Here is an 11,526-nt window from a genome sequence, read left to right on the forward strand (position 1 = left end):
AATTTCACTTGTTTAGTTATAACCAACAATTCTTTTACGATTTCCCCATTCCTCAAAACATGTTTATGGATAAAAGTACTTATATGAAACCTAGACGAATGTCGAAAACAAAAGTAAACTATATATATAGATTCCATGTAAGTATAATCTGAATTAACTACGTAATACAAATTTGAGAGAACTTAATATTACTCATTTACGGTATAGACTAATGTATAATAGTTTACCAGGCATATCCCCTATCATCAGGGAATACATGTGTCATGTATATATGTAAATAGTGTATATAGTGAAGCAAGATGAACATAGATTAAGCCTACCTACAAGCTAGCAAAAAAAAGCACTATGAAGATCCTAGAAATGGAACAAGGATTTGGTCTTCTGCATCCGGTAATAAAAGTGAGTAGTAGTGTTAATGTTTCTACATACGTTTTACATAATATATTTAATCCACAATAATCGGCAAATTCTTAATATCAATTTGCGTGTTTAATATTTTAAAACATGAGAAAACTTTGGCAATACCATTTTATATATCATTCGAAACGTTATGGTCCATTAAGTAAGTATTAAATTTGTATAGTACATAGTTAACCACACATTTGAGTAATTGTTTACAGTTACAATTTGGTAATAAAACTCGTGATGCACAAAAATTTATCATACATTAAACAACTAACCAATAATTACTACTTTAAGCCAATAAAAAAAAATTTATAATATACCAAATTAATGCATCGATAAAAATATAGCTGATTTTGTAGGATTCTTTTGATAAATGGACACAAATAATTTTATAATTTTAATTATTATAACAACTATTTTATTAAGGTGTATATTAGAATAATCAAGAAAATAGAAACATAGCACGTATGGCATCAAGGGTTAGGCGTTCAACATAAGGTTTGTAAATTGCCGTTGTGCCATCCTTCAAAGGGGAAGATTTAGTCGAGGTGTTGAAAGGTTATAATGCAGCTGTAAGGTTAATTAAGGACTCGCAAGCTTAATATTTATGGTTTTATCTTGGCTATACAATTCATCCCGTTAATAGCAATACAAGTTAAGTTTTTTACTAAATCATATTAAACAAAATGAGCACACATGGTTTTAACCATTAACAATACCTATTCTGCAAATAATTTTTAACGGTCGTTATTTCACTTTGTTGCTGTATCACTTCTAATGTTTTGATTGCAATTTTTTAGTATGTATAATTTTAAGAAGATTATATTTTATTTGGAAATGTTTTAGTAAAATGTTTATCTCTGTACACTTTCATATATATTGACTTTGTAATTGTAGCGTAGAAAGTTTATTTTTTGATAATTTAATTACGACAAATTGAATAAAACAAAACCAAGCAGTTTTCAACGACAAACACGAGATAATAGCGCGGTTTAACATTATTTGTAGTATTTGTTTCATAACTAAAATACATGGCCTTCATAAATACGAATAAATACTTTTTGACAATGTGAACATAATTATAGATAATATCATAAATGTATATATATATATATTTCATGATTACAAAAACATTAATATTATAGTTATATCAAAGTTAGTCTTTTATACTTAAACATATACATTTTTTTATCAAATGAATTTGAAACTACGACGTTAAAACAAACAAAAAATTAACGAATAAAACTTGTAATTCCATTGCTATTACTCACTTTAACCATACATGTGGAATTGTATTAAAATTCCAACGTGTCATAAAAGGTTTAAAATGAAAACGATTAACTCAACTTTTTTACTTAGCTGGTTCAGTGTCGCTCCAGTGAATATATATAATTTGGCAGAAAATTTACTTCTTAGCTTCCCAATAAATTAACTCTCCTTCTGTTAAATAAGGGATTTTAAATTGTAGTTGTAAAACCTTTCTGAATATTTTGAAAATATTTTTACCCCCTACCGTTTTTAAAGTAGCCGTTTCAGTTCAGTTCTTAGAATTGAAAAGTTTCACATAACAGCATTGTTTACTTACTTAACAGCATTGTCGTTCTACATATCAACACGGGTAACGGACCAATGAGGTTCACGGATTGAGAGAAAAGAAGTAAAATTAAATTATTTGAACTTCAACTAATCAGCTGTTCAGGCCAATTTAATTGTTGATTGGTGCAATTAGTGTTTGGTACATTGTTTCGTTTCATCACTGTCAGTGGCAATGAGAGGTTATAAACGAAAACATAACCTCTCTTAGAAGTTATGAGTTGGGATTTTTGGTTATTAAAGCACTGTCGTTTGTAAAGTAGTGTACGCAACTATCGTAAATAGTGCTAACGACACTCGTAGAAGTTTTTAAGGCTTTCGCCTTACTGCCGTATTAGCCGTATTTTGATAAAGAGTAGAAATCGTGTTAGTTTTTTTTCCCATTTGAAAAGATTTATATATTCATTAGATGTTTAAGTTTTAATTGTTACAGTTAGCAAAAAAAAAAAAAAAACATTAATATTTTCTTTTTCATTAATGATAAAAAATGAGCTAAAGTAGTCTAATAAAACCCGTAAAAACATTATTAAAACTTCTTGATAAGGATTACTGAGAATATAAATTAATTGTCTTCCATCGGACTGTGAACTAATAATTATAATTTATGGCACATACACTGAGGGAAATTTTATTAAGTATGATTATGACGTCGTATTATACTCAGGATGAATCACCATGGCCTGACAAAACCACACGTACTCACTGTACTCTCTAACTCAAGAGTTCAGGGAATCTGCTAGTCTAATAGTAGAGCACAAGGCTCAGGTCATCGGGGTGCCGGGTTAAAATCCAGCTTATCGCAAATTATCCTTAGCCATTTTAAAGTGTCACGTCTCTCTAGCCCAAGATATAATATGAAAACTGGATTCAGGCTAGAGCTTAATGGCCTAGGAGGTAAATTGGGACAAAATGAAATGTGATAGCTTTAAGATTGTTCGTTTTCACCGTCTTGGTCGAGACAGAACAGCTTTGTTTTATTTTGAAAATCACAACCCTTCACTAAAAACGTTTTTATGTGTAAGTGCTAGATATGAAATACAAAGAAGTGTTGATCAAATTACACATCTTAATCCTCATCATTCTTTTATGGCATGTTTTGCTTTAAATTGATGTTGTTTCGTTTCTAAAACAGATACAGGAGTTAATGGTGCTTAAAATGTAAATCTTAAATATTTAAAAAAGTTCAGCACCAACAAAATGTATAGTATCAGTGGTGAAAAGCCGTGCAAGTAAATCAAATTGGTTAAAATATCTGTGTTAACGTCGACCTTATGATTCATAAAAACTATCAACATTTCTGTTGATTTTTTTCCCGTAACATTATCCCTTTATAAAATAATTGATGTTGAATTTAATCAAAAATGTCACCTGTAATCTGATGTCAACGAATTTGATATTTTACGCCGTCAATTTCTAACAATGCGAGGCAATTTCAGCCTTATCTTGGAGGTATTGTCGCAGTAATGGAGTATCGTCTTTGTAAAGCTACACAGGCAAAAGTCATTTGTATAAAGAACTACATAGCATGATTGATAAGTCAAATTACAATTAATTCAATAAATAAAAAAACAATCCTAAAACTGTATATAACCTTAACCTGATTCTTTCATACTTATTTTGAAACCTTTTCATAAAATTATTTTAAAATATTTTGATAAAGTTTAGCACAAGGTCATAAAGTAGTTTGTCTAATTACAAAGTCTAAAGATCTAAAGATTAGTTATATACAACACAAAACACTTTTAAAGTATATTATTAACTAGTGATGACATAATTTAAGTTGTAAAAAAGGTTCAACTATATTAGTGGGTTCAATGTCAACAAAAATTTTTGGAAATCGTATTACAGATTATAAATTACAAATATACCCTCATGTGGTACATTTATGTTATATATTATACATCTATATAAAAAGGACACGTTGAAAACAAATCGATCAGTGTCTTAATTTTTTTTTAATGTTTACATTATTTATTTGCAGTGTAAAATTATTTGGGACGAAACACAACATTAACGGAAATATTCAACAGATAAACACGCAGTTCGTATAAATCATACTAGCCAGGGTAACTTTTAGCGACCCAGGGGCTACATATTTCACTTTTAATAACTTAATTATATTCCACGGTGAAAGATATAACACTCTGAAAAGTTATTTGTCACACCTTACCAGAAAATTGCCTCGGTTATTACATGGGATTTATACGTTGGTAGGTACGTACTTGTGCTTAAATAAAATTTAGCCCTTTTAATTTTGTGGAAATATTTGTTCTCCATTTCATTTAAACTACAATAAAGCATGTTCTTAACATTTTTCCAGTAGAGATTTGAATCTTATACCAGTGGGTGTTTACACTTCCCCATTCGGAAATGATATATTTCCGACGTACAGACAGATATATATAAAATAATATCGTTTCTACTTCTTATTATTTGCAAGATTTTTTACTAACTGCTTATACAGGGAATTGTAGGACTATTTTTTCCGTTTAGCCTGACCCGAAGGACATTTAGCTTTACACAATATTATTTCAATTTTAGATTTTTCTTTCCCATGCTATGCATAGGCTGGTATTGATTAAATATATTTGTTCTTTATATTTTTAGGTGTAATATTTTCTTTCTGTTCATATTCACTTTATAATAGGCTCATAAAAAAATTATATTTTCCCATAAAAAGTGGTCAATATAAATAGTAAAGTAGTTATGAATTATATGATGTTATTCATCAAACCCGATTCTAAGTTTTGATTTGAACGTAATATTTAATTAATATATTAATATGTATACATTGATATCACTATTCAATCCTGGACGAGTTTCCTCTTTGTATTGTTAGAGTAATTCTTATGATCAAAGGTATTTTTTAAACATGGCCTTTTGCTTTGTTTTGACAAGAGGTCTTTGTTTGTTTCATAAATAATATATCAGTGTTTAGTTTCCAAGCTGAATTCTAGTCTTTTAATCTTTATATTTTAAACTATTTACTGTCTCATGCAACGAATTTATAGTGTGTTATGCCATTTCTTATTACATGTTACTTTTTACCTAGTGTAGGCTAAATAAAACATTTACAAATGAATCTATTATGTTTGCAATACATCACTTAAAATGTTCTGACTCTAGAGAATAGAATTAGTACATTTGTATTTACCAGCTGTTGGCATTTGTTCTTGGTAATTTTTTTATTTAAATTACTGAAATGTATGTTTTGGTTAATTGTTAATATGGTTATGTTTTATTAGTGTGAAGTAGTGAATGTGTTTTCCTTCCTACGTCACATTGTTCTTTTTTACCTATTAACTTTAATTCTAGGTGATTTTTTAAAACTACACTTTTAAGTCTACTTTTAACTGTTTGAAAAAATCCGCATAGTCAAAGTATTCTCAAATGTGGATCAGCACAGCTACCAATAAATTCATTAAGTATCACAATTAGTAGCTTAACAAATTTCACTACTTACTTAAATTACAATTTCTGTTACACAAACAAAGTTTAACAATTGAGTTTCGTTTGAAAACCACGGCAGGTGCGTAACTATTACAATTTAATACAGTAAATTTATAGAACCAAATACTATTTGTTCTTCGGAGTCCTCTCCCAGCCGCTTAACGCATGAGCATAACTGCAATAAACTAAGCAAGTTACCTTTTATTCAGCAACCCCGTACGGTTACTTTACTAATATGTTCTATATCATACATATTGTAAGGATAATTCTTAAATAAAATATTTTTATCACAACACTTTATATTAACTAGAAAATATACCATACTATTACATCTCTGTTCTTTCATGATGCAATCTTTTTCGTCCTTTTAAATGTGTAATTGTGAAAATTCAAAACAAAGAAAACCTATACATTTTATAAATCATATGTATATGAAGTGCATTTGCTTGTAGCAATGACCGGATCTTACGTAAACATCCGATCTTAAGAGTAGGTTTGGCGGTAAAACTTGTAGGATCGTTAAGGATTATGAGTCACTCAAGGGTAGATTGTTACATTGAAATTCAGAAATGTGTTCCTTTAAGTGTAGTCTAGTAATAAGATAAAATTTGTCCTCTTTTTATATAACTAGGCAAATTGTGAAACTTACAAGAATCCAACTTCCCAGTCTGCCTTTACACTAAACAAAAGTGAAAATATTTTAGTTTAAAGTAGTATGTAAATTATATTATCAGCTTTATTGGACTTTCTTAATGATATGTGTAACTCATAGTTACTTTTGGAATATTTGCAAAAAATTTTTTATCAGCATAACATGTGTCTACACCGAATACAAGTAGGCCTATACGCAAATATTACTTTACCCAGGTCTTTTAATCCAATAGACCCTCGCCATCAAATATTTACAAATAAATCACTATTATATTTATAAGTGTAAGAAAAAAATCCTCTTTAACCAGAAAATTGCATTATTAAATGCACAGGGTGTCCCACGAAGAGGTTTAAACGTTTAATTTTATATATTTCTTGTCTATTTATAGACCGAATATTTTCTAACTTTACTCAATTCATAGAGTTTGTTTTAAAAAAAATTCTGGGAAAATCTTAGCTCCAATTGTAAGACTCGTAAAAACAAATTGGAGACATATAAAATTTGTTTTATTAGTTAACTATTCTTAATTAATTTATTTATTATTACTTATCAACTGGTGATGGATCAGAATTTGAATAATTTAAGACTCTACTTTAAGGTTTTCCATTAAGCTATGTACTAGTTTCCTGATGAAAAAGCCTTATTTCCCTAAAATTGCATAATACAAATATTTTACAGAGCCAAAAATACCATGTTTAATGTTTGTAAAAAAGCATTTTTTCAATATCCCACCATTTTGTTTTATAAGGGGGTATGAAACTAAAATTTCCAGAATACTTTTTAAACCTACTTTACAAATCGTGTTAAGATTCAAAATGTTCAAGGCATAAATGGGTAATTAATATAGCCTATCACGTTTAAACCTCTTTGTTGGACACCCTTTATATGCTATTTTGTGGTTTTATAACATCTACACACTTTCAATAATTATTTGTTAAATACGTTTTAGTGAGAAATTTGCCAAATGAATCACGTTTCCATCGTACAAGTTACAACGTTCCCCACAGAAGCGTTGGTATAGAAGTTACTGTCAGAACCAGACGCTGTTCAAGATATATTATCTCAACCCTTACTCGTCCTTGTGTTTCTCATTCTTTACGATCATATGTTTCCTTTCTATAAATGATTGTAAGTATGAACGATCATGATGTATAAACGATTGTAGTCACACAATTAATTAAGTAGATGAAATTATACACTAAATAAAAGTACTTGTAAGAACTAGTTCATTATTCAGTCAGACTTTGGGTGTGTGGAATTCCAGATGTAAGTGGTACATAGATGTAAGTGAGGTTCATGTGTTACACCGATTGGTCGTTGAACAAGGGTATATAATTTACAATCACGTTAAAATAGCGTAGAGAAATTATTTTAGTAAACAGTAAAATTAAATGTTTATTAATAAAGCTCAAACTACTAGCGTTTAATAGATCTTTTTCCAACCTCTTACAACATTCTTCTACAGTTATATATATAAGTAGGCACTGTCTTACTTGAATGTTCCTCTTAAAACACTTAACTATGAAAAAAACAGTTATCTTAAAATAGCGTAAAACATGGCTAAAGATTAAAGTAAGATGAAAATTGTTATTTGCTAAGTTTTAAGGTTGGAAGAGAAAATGAGAAGATTGAATTAGTATTACAAAGCTGTTTTAAAAAATGTGTTAAATATAAACTAATACTTAATTTAACACTAGTTACAATGGGCTTTTGTTTTTACCAGCCATGCCGCTGTTGATAGTTGATTTAAACGCTACTAAAATAACTTGCAACTAATTCGACTATATTCATGCATATCCACTTGTTACTTATTGATCATTTACAAAATAAATCAATGACACAATTTTTTTTATCACAAGAATATAATTGTTAGAGTAATAATATGTCATTATATACTCGTTATAAAATATCTTAGAAAAGATAAGATCTCCAGTAAAAATTCTTTAATATCTGCTTTATTTCAATATCTGGCAAATTTATTTATTTCATCCTATGCTATAAATGTTTAATAAAAACATTTTTTACCTTCCCCATAGCAGAAAGCCTAAGCACTCATTAAATCTACTGTTATTTAAATTTGGAATAAATATGTCTTATTTAAGGAAATATTTTAGTGAAAATGTAATCAGACAGGTTGAAATTCGCTTAGTCTGCAGGTTTGCTGCGACAGGAGGTTGAGTCTCATTTACGAAAACTGCGAGGTTTTTTTATTTAATAGGATTATGAGCTACCCAAAGCAGCTTTAGAAATAAGCTACTTAAGTCCTGGGTTTTGATATACTTTAGTTAAGGTAGGTGAATAAAAAACGTTGCCTTATTGTATTTGTAGCCCATACATTTTTAATCATTCTGTAACTTAAATATATTTAATTTAAAATTTAAATTTCAGAAAAACCACATGTCACTACATGCCAACTTTACACAATATAATTGAAACGTTAATGACACTATATTAACTGTGTTTTGGTGGATTAACAACCATCGAAGTGATCAAATGTGAAGCTTGTTATAATAATGTATATTTACTTTAAATGTTGTCCACAGTTAGAGGACACGTTATCGCCGGATCCTCACATCCGTCACTGGAAGTCAGTATTCGTGATATCGCCACTTCCGCACCTCAAACTTAAAACCATTTCCGTCCTAACAAGTCCAAGGTACATTTTTTTATATTTTTTAATGTAATAAAAAATGTAATAATAATTTAATAATACAAATTAATATAATAATTTATATTATTATATTATTTAATTTATATGATATATATTATTTTTTATAATATTACATTTTTTATTACATTAAATTTTTTTTTTTCTGTAGCTGGACATATTTACGACTTTCTATAACATTTCTGGCAAATATTAACAACCAATCAAACATAATATTACGTTTTCAATATTTCCTTTTTATAAAACTTTTGTTCTAATTTTTATTTTGCTTTATTGTCAAATATACTTACTTGCAACGAAAAGTCTTTATTTTTCGTACATCAAGGAATATAGGAAGTCTTGTTTCATATTTTAAGCTGAAAGGCAAAACCATCTATCAAAAGGGGTTTCCCTGCAAATGACCCTTCCAATGTATGCCTTGGTATTGTGGTTTCTTAAACCAAAAGGGAGTACTAACACGGTAAAAAAATAATATTATATATTTGCTAGTTGTACTATTAAGATAATGTAAACGTACAATGACGGTAAATCACAATACATAGAATAATAAAATATTGTGATCAAACATTTACATAATATTGTTAACATTTTATTTACTTTCCGTCTGCATGTACCTCCTTTTTAATTTTTGTTAATGATTAATTGTTTATCAACGCAGCAAGTTGGTTGTTTCCTTTATCAGTCTTCTTGAATCCAAACCCTAAGGGTGTTTTTTACAAACTAACTCCTTAAACAAGGTAGAAAAAACAAAAGTATTTACCATCCAAGAGGAAGTCCTTGTTAGAAAACACATTCTTCCTAGAGCTATTATAGTTTGTATTTTTCATATTACAATAGTACCATACCAAATTGTATGTAAATATTAAGTAAGCCAATAATACTTGATATTTTTTTAATGCCTAACTCAGCTGTCAAGCTATTTAAATGTACTAAATAAGATAACTTTTTTAATAGGAAATATCATTATTCTAGTTCAGCATGGATTATGATAATTGTGTGCTATGCAAATGAACTTAGATAAGTAAATTAAGATCTAAATTAAAGCATGCATGCATTTATTTATTTTGGTTAAGTTAAATCAATAGTAGATGTAAAACAACATTTTATTTCATAAAAGTTTTTTGTAATTTGTTAACAATACGTTTTGTCTACAAGTTAAAAAGTATATTATTTTGTAAGTAAAATATGATTAGTATAAATTTAAATGTATAGCACTGGTAGACTATAAAAATATAAATACTTGGTCGCTAGAACGTATAGTGTAATTTAAGTCACAATAATAAAATATTGCTTCGTTTGCATTCTACTGTACTAACATTATTTGTCATGATACAATCCTAGGGTCATAAATGTAAATTATGAAATGAAATGAAATGAAATAATATTTTATTTCCCATAAATTATATACAAATAATTAAAGTAGTTATATCTTTGTAGTTGAATGATCATTTCGAAAGAAATTTCTATTCAAAAATAGATTCCACTAATTATACAGAGTAAACCACAAGATATAAATGTAATCTCATTAGTGTGTCCACTACATGCTATGTATGGTTCTATTCACACAACGCGCAAGCTTTTCCCAAGCAATAATGATGTGGCTAGGTTATATTCGTCTATATCACTATCGTAACTATCACAAATATTGTTGATGTCCAATTAACTATTTGTTATATTTTTTGTATAGGTTGTTGATCTCGATTATTATAATAAAATAATTTGAAACGTTGGTTATCGGAAATTTACACTTAGATTTGCATTTTGTTATTATATTTTTGCTTATTATAATATGTATTTAAACAATCGAATATGTTTTTGCTATATCTTAAGCTACTAGGTCAACCATGTATCATTTAGTTGTATCGAGACGACCACGACATCAACTCAAGCCAAGTTATCGAAAAGTGATAATCTTTTATAGAGCAGTGTCATCAGTTTTTTGGGTCCTCCTCATCTTTTTGCCACATAGAACATTATCTCATGGTGCATTTTATACACATGGTGATTTACAACAAAAAATATGGTTAATGAAAATTTTTACTTTAATAGAGCAAACTGAGTATATTATGTGTGTATTCACCTTCCATTAAACGTGATTTATTTCCAAATAAGCTAATTTTGAAAATGTGTCTGTCCATCAAGTTGGCTGTATTGTGTATTGGATTTTTAATATGTTTTAGTTGTTTATTTATAAATATAAATATAAATGGTGTAATAAATTACCCCAGGGCTTGTGACTAAAGTTTTATTGTCATAGAGCTGATTAATTGTACATTTAACTGAAGTTTCAAATACTTAATAAAATATTGATATTGTTCTTCATAAACTAGCTGTAATAATTTAACTATGTTTATAAACTGCCAAGGTATGCCTGCAGGAATTGCAGCAAAGACCTTAGGCTAGGAAGTATGATGAAAGCTATTAAAATGCAAATGTCCTTAGTTGCCTTCCTTAGCTTAACTAGACTTTTCGCAATTTAAGTAACACCTTTTTTCAAAATACAAAAATAATTTGATTTGTTAATTAAAAGAGGGGGAAAAACTGACATTTATTTGTTAAAGTCGTATCATGAAAACCCAAGTTAATAATCAAATTATGTGTGGACTTCCAATAATACACCGTTTGTATGCCAATGGGGTTTAAATTTGCAAAATGGCTGTGCCCCATTTAGTTATTGTTTCTTAGGAATAAAATAATAGACGCTCCTCAATTTTAAATCGTAACTTTATATTCTAGCTTTATGTTATTATTGATTAAT

This window comes from Macrosteles quadrilineatus, unplaced genomic scaffold (genome assembly GCF_028750875.1).
Source record: "Macrosteles quadrilineatus isolate MER2022 unplaced genomic scaffold, UCM_ALF_1.0 Scaffold_8__2_contigs__length_117827958, whole genome shotgun sequence".
NCBI lineage: Eukaryota > Metazoa > Arthropoda > Insecta > Hemiptera > Cicadellidae > Macrosteles > Macrosteles quadrilineatus.